The sequence below is a fragment of the Kogia breviceps genome, chromosome 17 (assembly GCF_026419965.1).
Source record: "Kogia breviceps isolate mKogBre1 chromosome 17, mKogBre1 haplotype 1, whole genome shotgun sequence".
In the NCBI taxonomy this organism is placed as follows: domain Eukaryota; kingdom Metazoa; phylum Chordata; class Mammalia; order Artiodactyla; family Physeteridae; genus Kogia; species Kogia breviceps.
Window position 1 is genome coordinate 11,542,543 of NC_081326.1, and position 17,917 is coordinate 11,560,459.

General features: G+C 42.4%; 1 protein-coding gene across 17 annotated transcripts in view; it reads left to right on the top strand.

Annotated features, from left to right (window-relative positions):
• Positions 1-17,917, top strand: part of SGK3 (serum/glucocorticoid regulated kinase family member 3) — a 160,781-nt gene that overhangs the window by 85,716 nt on the left and 57,148 nt on the right. For 9 of the 17 annotated variants that reach the window (XM_067017107.1, XM_059042615.2, XM_067017104.1 and 6 more), the window contains exon 1: positions 5,925-6,057. The exons of 6 other annotated variants lie outside the window; for them this stretch is intronic. The gene's annotated coding sequence lies outside the window, so the exon portion shown is untranslated. Of the gene's footprint in view, positions 1-5,918; positions 6,058-7,969; positions 8,089-17,917 lie in introns of those variants that run through there. 2 more of the 17 variants (XM_067017110.1, XM_067017099.1) reach the window with 2 other exon arrangements.

Here is a 17,917-nt window from a genome sequence, read left to right on the forward strand (position 1 = left end):
ATTGTGGGAGTGATAGGGACAAATGCCAGAGAGATTGTGGAGTCTGACTTGAAACAAATCTCTTCATTCACTTAATGATTTGCACCCCATTATTATATGCTCTAGGCACTAAGGATGCTATAGTGAACAAATGGATATGTTATTTTGTTTTCATAGACCTTGCACTCTAATGGGGCAGCTACAGGGGAACAGTAAACAGTGAAATAAAGAGCAAACTGTGATCAATGCTGTATGAAGAAAATGAACAAGCTACTATGATAGAGATAACAGAGGAAGGCCTACTTTAGATAGGAGAGGGCTGTCTAAGGGACAGCTGTTTAATTAAGACCTGAATGATGAGGAGTTAGCCTATTCTAGCCTAAGAAAACAAAATTATTGGGAATTCCTTGGCGGTCCGGTGGTTAAGACTCGGTGCTTTCACAGCTGTGGTCCCGGATTTGATCCCTGGTTGGGGAACTAAGATCCCACAAGCCACATGGTGTGACCAAAACAAAGAAAAAAGAAAACAAAATTATCAAAGGCTCTGAGAACCTAAATGGGAAAGGGAGGGAAGATCTGGGGAGAAGTCCAAGAAGAATCAAGGTTTTGAACTTGTGTGACTGGGTAAAAGGAGGTAATATTAATAGAATTAGGTACTAATTAGGAGGTAGTATTAATAGAATATGCTTGAAGGGAAAACGATGAATTTGTTTATTTTGGCGGGGAGATATTTAGCAGGTAGTTGGAAATTTGGAACTAGAGTTGGGAAAGAGGTCATGCTTCAGGTAAATGTATTGTGGCCAAGTGTATGGAGATGAAAATTGAAGACATGAGCTTGGATGAGAAAGGTAGTTACAGTGAAAAGAGTTCAGGAATTAAAGTTGAAGACGTGGGGCTTCCCTGGTGGTGCAGTGGTTGAGAGTCCGCCTGCCGATGCAGGGGACACGGGTTCATGCCCCGGTCCGGGAAGATCCCACATGCCGCGGAGCGGTTGGGCCTGTAAGCCATGGCCGCTGAGCATACGCATCCGGAGCCTGTGCTCCGCAGCGGGAGAGGCCACAACAGTGAGAGGTACGCGTACCACAAAAAAAAAAAAAAAAAAAAATTAAAGTTGAAGACCTGGATTTAAGTCTTCTTATTTTTGACTTTCTAAGGTCACAAAGCTCCATTTCACTGTCTATTCTGTTGTAATTATCTATTTGTGTGTTCTAATGATCACATTGTCTTGATTACTATAGCTTTATTATGTCTTTATAATATCAGGTAGTTTAAGTCGTTCAGTGTTCTTTTAAATATTGTTTTGACTTAGTTTTACACCATTTTGGGTTATGAAAGCTTTCATAGGAAGACTCTAGTTTTGGATAGCAGGGGAAACCTGTATTCCCAGTGTTCTTCATTCCTAGTGCACATCTATATTTCCAGAAACCTGGAATCATTTTCCTTCTGTCTGATGGACTTGCTTTAACGTTTCTTGTAGTGTGGGTCTGCTGGTTATGAATTCTTCGGCTTTTTTTTTTTTATATGTCTGAAAATAATCTTTGTATTTCCTTCAGTTTTGAAAGATGTTTTTTGCTGGGTATAGAATTCTAGCCTTACAATTTTTTTGTTCAGTATTTCAAAGATGTTGCTCCACTATCTTTTCCTTTAACTATTCCTTACAAGAAATCTGCTGTCATTTTTACCTTTGTTCCTCCATACATAGTCTGCCTTTTTTCCTCTGGCTGCTGTTAAGATTTTTGCTTTATCACTGACAAGTTTTTAATAATTTCATTATGAAATGTCTTGGTATAGTTTTCTTCATGTTCCTAGTGTTTGGGTTAATTGAGCTTGTCAAATCTGTGGATTTATAATTTTCATCAAATTTTGAAAAATACCAGTCATATTTTTTCACACGTCTTTTCTGATCTCCTTCCCCAACCCTCTCCTTCAGGGACTCTAATTACAAGTATATTTGGCTGCTTGAACTTGTCCCATGGCTCATTGATTCTCTTTTCTTTTTTTCTGTATAGTTTGTTTTGGAAAGTTTCTGTCGTGTGTCTTCAAGCTCACCAATCCTTTCCTTTTCAATGTCTACTCTTCTGTTAATCCCACCCAATGTATTATTCACCTCAGAAATTGTTTTCATCTGTAGAAGTTGGATTTAGAAATTTTTTACCTTCTTTGTCTCTACTTAACTTTTTAAGTATATTACCATTATGATAACTGTTTTAATGTCCTTGTCTGCTAGTTTAACATCTGTGTCAGTTGTTGGTTAGTTTCAGTGATTGGTTTTTCTCCTCATTATGGGTCATATTTTCCCGCCTCTTGCTGTGCCTTGTAATATTTGATTGAATGGCAGATATTGTGAATTTTATCTTGTTGGGTGCTGAATATTTTTGTATTCCTGTAAAGATGTTTGAATTTTAACTTCAGGTGCAGTTAAATTGCTTTAAAATAGTTTGATCCTTTCAGATCTTTTATTTTTTTGGTGGCATCCAAGCAGCATTTAGTCTAGGGCTAATTACTCTCCAGTACTAAGGCAAGACCTTTCTGAGTACTCTCGTCATTGAATTGGGAGGTTTTCTAGTCAGCCTAGGGTGAACAGCCACTATTCCTGTCCCTCTGTGGGTGCCCAGGACTGTTCCTTCTAATGCTTTCAATGGTTTGTTCTTTCCTCAGCCTTGGGTAGTTTCCTCACATGCATGCACTGATCAACTCTGTTGAATTCTTGAGGAGGAGGAGGACCCTTTGCAGATCTCTGGGATTCTCTGTTGTTATGTCTCCCACACTTTGTCCTGTGAACTCCAACCATCTTGCTCTCCCTGAACTCACAGCTCGGTCTCCTCAGCTCAGGGAATCTGCTGGGCTCTCCTGCGATTCCCCTTTCCTATGTCATGGCCTGTAATGTCTCTGAAGGTAATAAGCTGGGATAAACCTTCATTCCCCATCCCTGAGGGATCACTCTCCTTTACTGCCTGACGTCTAATATCTTAAAAACTGTTGTTTTATTTATTTTGTCTGGCTCTTTTTTGTTGTTGTTGGTTTAGGTGGGAGGGCAAATATGGTTCTTGTTACTCCATCTTGGCCGGATTCAGAAGTTCCCCCAAGGCTGTACTCTTAATAGTCACCTCACACTTTGAGGAGAGGAAAAGTTCCAAGAGTCTTTAACCAAAAGCCTCTGGTACAACCACTCTGTAAAATGAAGTGTGACTGTTGTTTAGTCTGCCTATTTAATAGTTCTTAAATCTCCAGAATATTAGAAAGGTTTGCTGTGACTAGTGATTTATAGATTGTTTGGGCCAGACCTCAGAGCTCTGGGGCTTCCTTTAAACATGCCAGTGACATTTTCAAAACACAAGGAGCCATTGATAGATTGCAAATCAGTTTTCACTCTTACTTGGTAGTCATTCTGCAAACTTGGTTCTGCTTCTACTTGTGTCATTTGGGCAAGGTTGCAGTTAAGGAAAATTTACTTTCTAAAGATCTTAATAGTATGTAGGGCCCCCTAACACAGGCAGTTTACTGTGAATCGAGGGTTTATTTCTGGAACACTAAAAACCTTTCTAGTCCAACTCCAAGAAGTACTGAGTGATTCTTGTTTATCTTATTCTTGAAAGTTTATTTGGAATTAGAAGGGGAAACGCCAACAATTTTATTTGCATGAAAAAGAAAAGACCAGTATTTTAATTACAGCAAGGGAGAGGGGACTTAAGGAAAACAGAAGATAACCATAGTCTGATGAATATATTTTTAAGCACTTACTGTGGGTTTATCACCTGTTTGGGCAATGGGGTGACAAAGAATGGGTAGGTTACTTTTTATTTTTATGTACCTCCATGAATCTCAAAGATTTAGTCTTCAAAACAAGTCTTATTTAATGATAATTTATTTTCCTGTTTTTTGAATCAGTCACATATAACTATCCATCAAAGCTTTGGTTCGCTTGAAGTAATTGGTGCTACTTCAGTAAAATTTCAGACGAAAACAGAGAATCTTGCTGTTGTGGGTAACCTGATTATCCTAATTGCTGATGAATATATAATTTCTTTTAGGGTTTTTGAGATATTGAAAATAGCTTTTTCTTCCTGGATTGGCTGGAACCTGGGCACATCCAGTGAGTAGCTTATCGTTTAGTTTTGAAGATAAATATGATAAATAAGAGAGAAAACAAAACAAGGTAGTTCTTGCTAAGTGCCAAGTGGAGCAGTACAGATTCTAAGCATTATAGTAGTTTTATTGCATAGAGAGGTCCCTGAGCTGAGCTATCATAGTCCCGACAGGTAGCTAGGACTGAGGAGAGGTATTCTGAGTGGAGAAGAAGTGGCTGTAAGTTGGCAGCGGCAGGAGTGTTGGCTGTATGTTGTGGATACTGTACAGTGAGGAGACATCCTTTTAGACTCCACCGGGTTCCACGCCGCGCCTCCCGCCCCCAGCTGCGCTCGCCGCGCTCCTTGCCCAGGCCCGACCTCCGGGCCCCGCCCCCCCCGCGGCAGGGCCCGCCCCCACCAATCAACGGCGCCGTCTGGGCCGCCGGCCCCGCCCAAAGCGTGGGGGCAGGGCTTTTGGAGATCTCCAATCTCCAAAAGCCCTGCCCGGTTGGAGATTAGGTAGAAAAAGTAGGTAAGGGTCAGATGCAAGATTCTGAGTTCTTTGAATTTGTACTTTGCACACTGATGACAGTGAAAATGAGAAAGGTCATTGAAGAGACCCTGTAATGGAGAAAACCAAAGACCTAGTGAATAAATGTGAGGATTGAGTGGGAAGAGCCTGAAGTTTGGGTCTAGGAGTGTTATTATTATTACAAATAGAAAAGTCAGAGAGGAGAGCTTGAATGAAATGGTACCAGAGATCCCTGAGGCTTTTTCTAAAAATTCCCAATTCCTCTGTGTGGCTGCCGACTGGACAGCGCTTTCCCTGTGGTCCTCCTCCTTTAATTGTTGAACCTGGCAGGATGACGTGGAGTGAGGAAGGTCATTTGGAGATAATGAGGGCACCTGGCCTAATCTCTTCATTTTACAGATAAGGAAATTGAGGACTTCCTTATTGTGACTTTCCTTCAGGCCACACAGCTACGCTGGCCTCTTGGCATTATTTTCTGAAATTCTTCTAGCAAAGGTTACTGTGTATCAATCCTGCTTGCTGGCAAAGTGAGTCTTGTGTTTTCCCCACCATAATTCAATTAGTTATTGACTTGATTCCTCAAATCGTTTTTCACCTTCCCAAATCAAATAAATTAATAGTTCAGATCATTCCTTTCCAGTAGTCTGATTTTTTTCTCTATCCATACACGCCGTCGCAAACCTTGTAGTCGTACACTATGGGCATTAATGCCAAACTCAGGCCTGCTCTCTTGAAAAGTTGTCTGAGGGGAGCTGTTTGAAGGGAGAGGGAATGATCAACGTTTATTTAAGTCTGGACTGAGGATTCTTACTGGGAGTCCTTTTCACAATTTTTAAAACAAAGAGGCTGTGTGGTGGAGATCAGTAAAGGAATTACTTCCTTTCTTTGCCCCTCTAGACCCCATTCCCTGTGACTTCTCACGCATGGAACCCAGAATCCGTGTGTGACTCCTGCCCTGCCCGAAGACAATGAGATTAGTCAATGCCCTAAGTGAACGCTGTTATTTTAAGATGTCTCACCCAGTCCTACACCTTAGCTGGAACCCGGGGAGAGTGGCTTCTCTTCCCCTTAACAAGCCTTTCTTCCTCTTAACCCAACGGCTGTCTCTCTCCTTTTACCCCTTCCCTCTGCTTGCAGCCAGCCCTTCCTCCCTCGGGGGTCACACACCCCCAGGCAGTTCCCGGCGGCACCCTGCCTACAGCTCCTCTCGGAAGCACCGCCCCCGGAGCGAGCCGGGGGCGGAGCCGAGTGAGCAAAAGCCCTGCCCCCACGCTTTGGGCGGGGCCAGAGGCCCAGACGGCGCCCGTTGATTCGTGGGGGCGGGGCCTGCTGCGGGGGGCGGGGCCCGGAGGTCGGGCCCGGGCCGGGAGAGCGGTGGGCGCCGCTGGCGGCGGGCGGCGCGGCGTGGAACCCGGTGGAGTGTGGCGCAGCTGTGGCGGCCCTTCCCGCTCGCCACATGCCGGGCGTGGATCCCCGAAGGTAAGTATGGGCAGGCGGTCCTGCGCCGCGTGGGCCAGGTGGAGGGACCCAGCGGGCGCGCGCCTGAGGCAGGTGTGGTTTGGCCGGACGGGCCCCGGTGCCACTTCCGCGCGGAGTAGGAGCGTAGGGCGCTGGCCGGCGGCCGCGTGGCGTGAGTACCCCGAGTGAGGGAGACCGGGTCGGGCTCTAGTTTTGCAGCACTTGTTCACCTCATTAGTTCCGGGACGCACCCCCCTCCACGCACCACACAAATCTCGAGAGACCTCAGGTACACCAGAGACTTTGTATTTTTTAAAATACATTTCTGGTTTGTGGTTCAGGACTGGAGGAGAAACTCGGTAGTGAACTGACGATGCGGCTTTATTTTGACTTCATGTTATTATTCAGATTTCAGGAAGAGTGCGACTGGTAATGGGACTGTTATTTAAACAAGGACACCAGGGTTTACACAGGCAGTGGATTGCGGAGATTAAGCGAGCAGGCTTTGAATCTACTTATTAATTGTGAAAACTTGGACAATTTGCTTAACTTCTCTATGACTTTCCTTCTGCTTATGAAAAATGAGAGTAAGAAGAGATGCAGCCTTATAGGATTTTTATGAGGATTAAATGAGTTACTATTTAGTGCCTGCCTCATAGTCCACAATAACTTTGGCTGTTTTCTTTATTATGCAGTCAGATGGGCATTAATCTTCAAAGCCGCAGAAAGAAAAACCTTCTGCAGAGCTGTTGCTTGGGGATTCCTTTGGAACAGTTTTCAAAAACTGAGTCCCACTGGAAAAGGTCTCATTACTTTTCTGTTGTGCTAGAGACGTGATCCATCTACCTTGCTCCAAATCAAAGCCACTCTCAAATGATACAGAAACCTCAGTCTTGAAGGTTGTTCTGAAAGAGGCATGAAGAAAGGCAGCACTTTTCCAGTGAGTGTAGCCTCATTTTAAGCACCAAGCTCTGGTGCTTAAAAAGAAGTTCATATCACTTGATACAGAACTTATAAGTTGTACTGTTTTGGGTGGGTGCTTATTTGTAATATTATTGAAAAATGAGGTAAACCAGAGTACCCAAATACATAAACTAAATAAACATCATAAGAATCGTAACCTGCCACATGGAAACTCAGAATTGAAAGGAATCTGAAAAATCAGATGGGCTGCCCTTTATAGATAAGGATGAGGCCCAAATACCCCAAACCAGTAAATGGCAGGGCTTAGACCAGAATTCAGCTCTGCTGAGCAACAAATTATAAAAGCGAAGGATGATATTACTTCTTGTGTTGATAATAGTACTATTTTATTTTTGACAGTTTTATGGCGCTGCGAATAATTTTTCTCTCAGCAACATCCTGCTTGGTAGCTTAACTGCATGATTCATAATCATTCTTCAGCACCTTTGATTTAAATCACAAGTCTGAAAGTTGCTACATCAATGATTGCTTTGAGAACAAGAGGATTGTCTTCTTAAGCTTTGTACAAACACGTTCTAACTAGTGCTTTGGTTTTGTTGTTTCATGCAGTCCTTTTCTCTCGTGTAGGGAATGTAAACAGCCAGTATAAACAAATTGACCTTCTAGGCAGTTTGTTATCATTGTGTTATTGGTGAAGTTTTCTTGATTGGGTAAGGTAGGCACGGAATGCTAGCCCAAGGAAATAGGACTGGGTCCCGTCCTGTAAGGTGTATGTTGCAGTGGCTGCTTCAAAAGCATCATGGAGTGAAATCATTTGGAGATATTGGTCTGTTAGTTGCTGACTCTTCCCTGGCCCCTTGTAGAGGCCACTCCCTCACCTGTAGGTGTTTGTTCAGATGTTACTATCTCAGTCAGACCCTCCTGTTTAAAATGCCATACAGCCCTACTCTTCCTATAATATGTATTTGTCTATTTATCTATTTGTCTATTATCTCTTGTCTCCCACTAGACGGTAAGTTCCACGGGGGCAGGGTGCTTGCCTGTTGTGTTCCCTGCTGTACCCTAAGCGCCTGGAAACAATGCCCGGCACCGGAGCGTGTCACATGCAGACATTTCCAACTAAGGCTAGTAAGTACTTAAGCCAATTCACAATTCATTTTGTCCTGCTCCACCCTCTCCCCATTTCTGGTTATTTCTCCTGTTACCCAGGAATAAAACCTTGAGGCAGTGTTAAGTCCTCCTTCTACCTGGCACTCCATGTGCAAATAGCTACTGACTGCTGTCAGTTTTTTGCAAACCTGCCATTCCAGTTGTCGCCAAGTTCCCATTTCTTCAAGCACTCCTCCATTTCATTTCCTCCTCTACACCTACAGCTCTACCAGCTCTCTTTTCGTTTACCTTCACATTCTCATCTGCAGAATGAAATCCAGAGCCAGAAATCTGGCATTCAGAGTTCTCTGCAACATGATCTCAAATCCACTTTTCCAGTCTCTATCTCCTGTATATGAGAAAAGTGTTTTCCAATTTATGCTTGTAAATGTGAAAGTAAAATAAGGCTTTAATGGTAATACCCTGTAAAATCCCAAGGATGCTTTATGACAGTTTCTCTTTCTCTTTTTATTAATGAGTCCATCTTTTCCCCCAAGTAGGCAGGAAATCAGACAAATTGGACTAATGACTGTTAACCTGTTTGTACCGAGAACTTTTGCTGCTCTTTCTGTTTTTGAGTGTCCAGGCTTCAAAACCTCCCTTACATGTTACCACTACCCCAAGTACCTAGATAGGTTCAGTTGGATATGGTATTTCCTTCCTCTGAATTCTAGTGACCTTTCATGCCTTTTTAAGAATTTATCACACTCTACCTTGAATTGTAATTCTTTGGGCATTTGTCTTTTCTTTTTTGCTACATATAAGCTCCTGGAGGACAGAAAGCATGCACACACAAATTCCAGTTACTTTTTTGAGGAAAAGTAAGATATGCACCCACTTTTCTGTTTTTTAAATAAAAGTGAACTTAAAGTTCTCCTTAATGGGTCTTTAAGTCATAAAATATTGAGCCTCAACCATCATTTTTACAATATGGACACTTCAGGAAGAAGGCAGGTGAAAATTCAGTCCTAAAAAGATTCCAATGAAGTTACAGAGGTCTGGATTTTAGAAGGCAGTAAGTATAGGGAGAGCAACAAACCCAGCATCCAGGAAGGTGGACAGGCACAAGTTTAAAAAAAAAATACACAGGGCTTCCCTGGTGGCACAGTGGTTAAGAATCCGCCTGCCAATGCAGGGGACACGGTTTAAAGCCCTGGTCCAGGAAGATCCCACATGCCCCGGAGCAACTAAGCCCATGGGCCACAACTACTGAGCCTGTGCTCTACAGCCCGCAAACCACAACTGCTGAAGCCTGCGCGCCTAGAGCCCGTGCTCCGCAACAAGAGAAGCCACTTCAATGAGAAGCCCGCACACGGCAACGAAGGGTAGCTCCAGCTCGTCGCAACTAGAGAAAGCCCGGGCGCAGCAACAAAGACCCAACGCAGCCAAAAAATAAATTAATTAATTAATTTTAAAAAATACATAAATCACTCAGAAAACCATTAGGACAAGACAGACTTCATGGAGCCATCTGCAGCTTTGGATTTTCTTGTGAGGAATTATTCCTAAGCTTTATTTTGTTTTTGCATCTCTAGGCATGAATAATACTGTCTCCCTTTGTTTTCCGAGCTGGTAAGACTGAACATTCTCTTCCTTTTTCTGATCTGTGGACAATAGTTTACCTTCTTTCCCTTCATTGTTTAATAAAATGTTTGTACTTCTTTCGTCATTTATTTTCTGGATATATGGAGAAGATATATGCCAGAAGCTTTTAACTCTTCAGAGAAAGGTGATAGATATAAGATGCTTGAATTGTCTTTTGTTGAAGCTTTCATTTTTATTAAGTTTTCTATCAGCATTTGGTTTAATATACTTTGCTTCATTTCATTATAAACGTACCCTTGCACGTATTCCAGTTGAGTGAATGCTTTTATTTTACTTGTGATTTTTTTCTAATAGATTAAAACTTGTTTCAGGAACTTATGTAGACACTTCTGCAATTTAATTCTCTCTTTTCTTCTCTCTTGCCTTCCAAACCTCAACTGGGGTTTTTCCATTCTAGGGCACCCATTAGCCTAATTTATTTTCTTAACAAGTATCATCTAAATTTATTTTACCATTCCTGGGATGAATCTGCAGTTTCTGTTGACAGGAGAGAGTTGGTAGGGAAAAAATATATGTATATAAGTCCTAATTTTTGTGGGTTTTTAAAAATAATTTTTATTGGAGTATAGTTAATGTACAATGTTGTGTTAGTTTCAGGTGTACAGCAAAGTGAATCAGTTATACATATATCCACTCTTATAGATTATTTTCCCATATAGGTCATTACAGAGTAATGAGTAGAGTTCCCTGTAGGTACTTATTAGTTATCTATTTTATATATAGTACTGTGTATATATCAATCTCAGTCTCTCAATTTATCCCCCCTTCTTTCCCCGCTGGTAGCCATAGGCTTATTTTCTACACCTGTGACTCTATTTATGTTTTGTATATAAGTTCATTTGTACCATTTTTTTAGATTCCACAAGTAAGCAATATCATGTATTTGTCTGTGTCTGACTTACTTCACTCAGTATAACAATCTCTAGGTCCATCCATGTTGCTACAAATGGCATCGTTTCATTCTTTTTTTAATGGCTGAGTAATATTCCATTGTATAAATACCACATCTTCTTTATCCATCCCTCTCTTTTTTTTTTTTTTGGCGGTACGTGGGCCTCTCCCGTTGCGGAGCACAGGCTCCAGACGCGCAGGCTCAGTGGCCATGGCTCAGGGGCCCAGCCGCTTCGCGGCATGTGGGATCTTCCCAGAACCGGGGCACGAACCCATGTCCCCTGCATCGGTAGGCAGACTCCCAACCACTGCGCCACCAGGGAAGCCCCCATTCCTCTCTTGATGGACATTTAGGTTGCTTCCATGTCTTGGCTATTGTAAATAGTGCTGCAGTGAACATTGGGGTGCATGTATCTTTTTGAATTACGGTTTTCTCCGGATATATGCCCAGGAGTGGGATTACTGGATCATATGATAGTTCTGCATTTAGTTTTTTAAGGAACCTCCATACTGTTCTCCATAATGGTTGTACCAATTTACATTCCCACCAACGTGTAGGAGGGTTCCCTTTTCTCTACACTCTCACCAGCATTTATTGTTTGTAGATTTTTTGATGATGGCCATTCTGACCGGTGTAATGTGATACCTCATTGTAGCTTTGATTTGCATTTCTCTAATAATTAGTGATGTTGAACATCGATCGTTTCATGTGCTTTTTGGCCGTCTGTATGTCTTCTTTGGAGAGATGTCTATTTAGACCTTCTGCCCGTATTTGTTTGGGTTAAGTCCTAATTTTTGAAATGTTAAAACTTTAAGGTAAAATTCTGCATATTATCTTTACTGACAACAGCTAACGTAAGGTCAGGATTTAAAGCTAACATACTGCAGCTTAAAGTGTATGATAATTTGAATTTGTAATTGGTTGTAAATTTTGTTCTTTGGGAAATTTCTTCTAATGTGCTAACCAGTGAAGTTTTACTGTCAGAAGAAGAATCTTGAAAGCAAATATTAGCTTTGAAGTAAAGTATCCTTTATCACACTGTTATACATATCACCCTGTTATACACCTGTGTTTACCCTGAGTTGTCCTTGTTTAAAAAACGCCTTAGTTAAGGGTGTTATCAGATAGGATCCTTCATGTAAATAATGAAAGTTGGGGCATAGACTAATTACATATCTGTAGTACATGGTAAGCACTGTGTAAGTATCTGTTAAATAAATCAATCTGTATTTTTAGGGAGAATTTTATTAAGATATTATGGCATATTAGTATGTATAGTAATGAATTGATCTAGTAAAGGGGGAGAAATTTGGGATTTTGGAAAGAGCTTAAGCAAAGGCGTGAAATTATCAGATGTACAGTGATTTAAAAAAATCACTCTGTCTGCTGTGGGAAGAATGGATTGGAAGGGGGTTAGAACAGAGCAGAGGTCCCAGGTTGGAGGTGCTCCCAAGAGACTCTGTGAGATGTGATGGTGGTTGTTTTTTTGTGGGGTTTTTTTGGTTAGGTTTTTGTTTTTTGGATTTTTTGATACCTCCTCAATCTGAATTCTCCCAACCTCCCCAGTCAGAAGCAGCTTTACCGTAGGCTTCGTGTGGCCTGCAGTATTTTGCCACTGGTGGTGCCACGTGGATCCCCGCTTCACTTTTCTTTTGCCTCGCGTAGTCAGCCATCCCCCCGTCTCTCTGCCAGTGATCACAGTCCCCCAGGGAATCATCCTTGGACGTGTTCTTTGTGGTAGTGTGCCTCTCAGTGGAAAAGCTTGGGAAGCTGGAAGTAGGGCAGGCGTTCTGGTGATGGGGAACCCAAGATGGTGACCTTGGGAGGCCAAGGAGAGCAGAGCAGAGGATTGCTGCTGCAGTTACACCCTTTCCCTGTTGTTTTGGAACCAGCAGAGGGGCATGTTAGTTGTGGTAAGTTTAAGGCCTTCCTGTTTCTCCTGGCAGTTTTGATTTTAGTATTGGAGAGCAAAGGACTGTCAGCAGTTACTTCCACCTCCTCACTCAGTCCCTTCCTCAGATGTCTTTAATAAAATGCAGCCAGTTTCAGAAAACCAACAGACTCACATAACTTTTGTCCAGATTCTGGAACAGTCCCATCAAATTGTTGGGTGCAGACTATTCTGTATTGTGTCTCCCCATTGGATATTTTGCACAGATTTTATTTCTGATTCTTATATCACTTTTCTTTATCGAGAATTAGGATAGATAAAAGATGTCTCAAGTAAGAGATGCAATAAACCTACAAAAAACTAGGACTGCTTTGTGATTACAGAATGAGAGAGAAATCAAAGAGGGGGGTGGGGTGAGAATTAGAGAAAGGATATGGGAGTAAGGAAGGAAAACAGGAAAAGTTGTAACTGATTCATCATGTGATATGAGTGGGAAGGTTACTATGTATCTTCCATTGGCAGATCCTGTTAGAATTTTCAGCTCTTCTGCAGTGAACTTTACTTACAGATGTGACAAAGATGTGCTTTGTTTCTCTTGAAACATTTCAGATATATTTGGAGCTGGTATTCTGTGAGGGGTAAATAAACAGATACAGATTATATACTGTTACAGTAAACTTTCAATAAAGTAACCAGTTAGCTTGGGGTAAGAGTGTCCTGGGAAGGTACTTTTAATATAGTTTAAAATGAAACCTATCTGCTTGACCTGTACCCTCCTAGGGAATAATTCCTGCCCTCATCCCACCGCCAATTCTTTTTCTTATTCTCTGGGTCAGTCCCCATCTCCCATTTCTCATACCAGTCCCCATGCCGTGCCCAAAGTATGTGCACAGATTTTCTTTTGTCTCTTCCTCGACTGTCTCTGTTGGCTCCCTCCTTTGGATCCTTGTTTCCAGACACAGCATCCAGTGCTGTCCCCCTGGCTGAAGAAAACCTGTAGCTCTTCCAGTCCTGTTCCTTCCTTTTGGGACAGGATTGTTCTTAATTTCCCTTTGTGTTTTGGTGTGAATCACTGACCCTTGTCTGCCATATTAGTTGAGTGGATACTGATAATTATAAATGTGTCTACCTTGTAATTTGGGTAGGGTCCACTAGTCAGTACCAAACAGTCTTCATGATTGTGAAGGAAATGGAGTTAAGAATGTCTGTGCTTATATTTTAGAGGGAAAAGCAGAAGAATCTTTTGACTTTCTTATAAACATTTTTTTTTTTTTTTTGGCTGTCTGAAACGAAGATGGACAAGATCCAGGACAATAATTGCATAAAATGGACAAAAAGATGGGCATGGTGATGAAGGGGAAAATGCTTTAAAAAAAAAAGAGAGAGAAATCCTTAACTAATATCCATCTATTTTAATCAATATTTATCAAAAAAATTAATATAACGTGAATTTGGACAGTTTTCTATCATGAAATTTCATCTTTTTTTATATTTCTTTTTATAGGCCCCCAAATTAAAAAAATAAATCTGTTAATGCTTTAAAAAATCCTGTGGTAGCATCCCTTTTTGTATTGTCTTTATTTCATTATTTAGCCCTTGATCGTCCTTGTGATGGTACCCCCCCCCGCCCCCCCCAGAGCCTGCTCTGTACTAAGCTGTTGGTCAGATGTTGATGGGTGATGTCTTCAGCAGCACTCCTGACACTGTCTGTGCTGCACTGACCCCTCCTGGTGGCCGAGTTGAAAGCTGCCCTTCCTATGCGTAGCTCTCTTTCTACAACCCAATTGCTAATGGACACTTGGTGCTCCCTTCCCTTCAGCTCCTGTTTCTCCAGAGGTGATTTAGAAGAAGGGGGTGTGTGCAGCAGTACCGTGGGAAATTGAGGGCAGCGTGTTCACACTGGGCTCTTGAGTCAGAGCCGTGTTCACGTCACAGTGCTGCCACCCAAAGCTGTGTGAGGATGTGGAGCTGGTAGCCTAGGTTTCTTCATCTGTAATATGGGAATAATGACACTTCTGTGAGGAGTAAGTGATGTGTTAGATGTGAACACATAAAACAGTGCCTGCTGTTAGTACTTAGTAAATGTGAGTTTCTCAGCCTCAGCAGTACTGACGTTTTGAGCCGGGTAATTTTCTGTTGTAGGGATTGTCCTGTGCATTGTAGGATGCTTAGCATCATCCTTGACATGTAGCCACTAGCAGCCCCCCAAGCTGTGACAACCAAAAATGTCTCTGGACATTGCCAAATGTTCCCCTGTCGAGAACCACTATAAATACAATATTTTACTAGCTGTTACATTATTTTTGCCAAGCGCTATCACTCCTAAGATCCAGCTGGCTTCTGAAAGTTCTGTTCTCATCTGACCCACTTCTTTTTGTTATGTTGGACTTGTCTGAGTTATTTCATTAGCTGGATGTTAAGGTTAGTTCTTCCTTTCTGGGTTAGTATCTGAACTACGTCTCCTTAGAGCCATGTGATCGACCCCTAGGCAAGCCAGCTGCTCCTGGGAACCAATCTACAAGATTATCTTGTGTGTGACTCTCCAGCAGAGTGAAGGCAGATTCTTTTCTGGTTCCTCTTTGAAAAGCCCTGCGTACCTATTAACCTGCCCAAAAGTCCCAACTTTTATTCTCACGTGAACACAGCTTTTTGTTCTGTTCTTTCTTAGTGTGGGATTCTTATATCAGTCCTCTTCTCATTCTGTTTTATTGGGCTGCCTGGCCACTGGATGATCTTGCAGAATTTTAATTGCTTCAGTTTTACAGAATAAATGTACCTTAAATTTACAGTAATGGGGTTGCTTTTTCAAAATTTTACTTCTGACCACTTAAAAATAACATCTATGAACTTGCTTCGTTGCTTTCCAAAGGACTCTTTAGAGCATATATATGTTGGAGAAGCAGTGTGGTATAATGGGTAAAGGTCCTAAAGTCACACCACTGCTGGTTCAAATCCTGACTCTACCACCTGGGATGGGTTACTTCATCTTTTTATGCTTCATTTTCTCCTAGGTTTCCTCTCAGCGGGGCTGTTGTGAGGAGCAATCAGATTAATACAAGTAAAGCACAGTCTGGTTTATAACCTTGCTTAGCCACTAAATGTTAAATATTGTTAGGTTGCCAGTTTGATTTAGTTTGAAGGAAAGGAAAATCTTAAGGAGAGACAATGTGGTATAGCAAACTAATACATATAGATTTTGGAGTTGAACAGATTTGATTTGAACCCTGCCTCTACCGCCTGTTTGCTGGATACTAGCTAGGGCAAGTGATTTAATCTATGTTTTTCTTCACAGCAATATATTCATTTCCAACCTATGACTTCAGCTCCTTTTTCCAGAGGAAATTGAGGCAAATAAGTGTGGTATCTTTCAAACCTCTGCTCCCATACCTGCTTGGCTTTATTTTTAGCGAGAACTGAGGATACATGACAGTCTGCATCTGTGTCCCTTTTCTGTGCTCTCAGAGTGTACCATGCATACATCTAAAATCATACTTAGCCAACTATTGAAAGTTCTATATTGCTTATCATTCAACCCCGTTAGGTTAGTTCCTTGCAAGTAGAATTTTGTCTTTGTCTTTCTGTTGCTTAATGCATGATGAAAGCTTTAATAAGTGTTTGTTGAATGAAGGAATAAAAACAAATTTGAAACAAGTTGTTATGTATTTAATTCAGTTTATTGACTGCCTGTGCAGTGCTGGGTTTTTTACACTCATCTCGAATCCTTAAAACAACCATATGAAGGGTTGCTAGCTTCACTTCCTAGATTAGGAAACTAAGGCTCGGATAATTTACACGTGTCCAAGGACCTGAGGTAGAGAGCTGTACATTGGTACAATTTGTAGTCATAGGAGAAAGGAGAAAGGATCTCCTGACAGGAGCTTTGGCCTTACAGAGAGGAACGCGGCAACTGCCAAGCAGCAGCCTGCCGAGGAGGAAGCAGAGAGAGGAATTCCGTCTCCGGATCCCCTTCTTTCCACCCCGTGTCCTGACAGTACCTCTCTGGATGAAATCAACCAGCAGCTAGAGGGCCAGGGAGCCTGTGGGGTGCAGGCTTTAGAGGTTGGTGCCCTGGGGTGTGGAGCAGGGTGGAGATGGATCTGGAAAGAAAAACAGAATATCCAGTGCAGTCTTCCTCTTTCTGTCCGTTAGTATCCACTCCCACTTTGGGCGTAAAGCTCCTGTTCCTGCCTCAGGGGAAACGCAGGGTTCTCTAGTCACTGCAGCCCGTTGATTCGTGCTCCCACGTGGAGGCACTGCTAGTGTTCTTTGTGTAACGTAACAGAAAAAAAACAAAGCTGCTGTAGTCTCTGCGTCTGTAGCTAATCTTTTGGCTCAAGTTGGTAATCATTACTTTTTTCTTCTAGTACTTATTTTACATTCCCCTTAGCCTCTGCCAGGTCAGTAGCTGCTTACCAGATGTCAGGGGTTATGCTTATTTTCTCCAGGAGAAATATCCCATCTGGAATTGCAGGCGTGATTGGCATCACCATCTGGTTAAATTTGTCGTGATCATAGTCATGCTCTGAGGTCTTTTGCCTTTGGTCTAGGTAAACAGGCATGTCAAACGGGGATGTGATAGGAACCAACACCCCTGCATCCTTCAAAGTTTTGATAGTGGTACTGGTTTGTGAGCTTCTCCAGGGATGGGGTATAGTTATTGGTTTGCTTTCTTTGTGGGGGAACAGGGGAGAGTTCCAAGGGCTTCTTCACGGCCCTGCCTTCCCTACTGGCTTTTATGACAGAACAGGGAATCAATGCAGGGATTTGGCCAGTTACTAAGTACATCTGTTTCCACTAAAATTCTAGGACTAGGGAAACAACCACAGGATGGGCCTGTGCTCCCATTGCACCCAGCGTGAGATGCTAGGCTTGACTTTATCTTTCACCTCCTCTCTGGAGTGAGGTGGGTGCTCTGACTGGTGGACCACGTGTTAGGTCTCCTGGGATTAGTGTCAGTTCAGGGCTAGTGTCCGCTAACCCTTGGAAAGACTACGCATTTCTCTTTCCCCAGTGGACAGTCACCCTTGTGCATGGCTGCTGGTACCTCTTAGGTAAGGTCTGGAGAGAGCTTGGTGGGATGCATCTGTGGCTGTGTGTAGGGCCACAGTAATCTTATATTCAGTCCTCCTTGGTCTAACATCCTGTGAATGTGCTCCTCAAACTCCTGGGAGAATTGTTGAGGTTCTGCAGATTTTTTGCTGTAAAGGTAGTCTCCTCTCAGTAGGCTTTGAACTTCTTTCTTGCCTCTTTTGGCATCTAATTCCCATTAGGAGGCCATGAGGGGTTAGTGGGAGTAGGTGGTGAGGAGAAGTGGCATCCCCTCGTGAAACAACTTGAAAGGGTTTTATGGGAGGTGGGTTGGGAGGCTGGGTCTTCTCAGAGGGCTGTAAGCAGACATGTTCAGCTGAATGCGGAGTTCA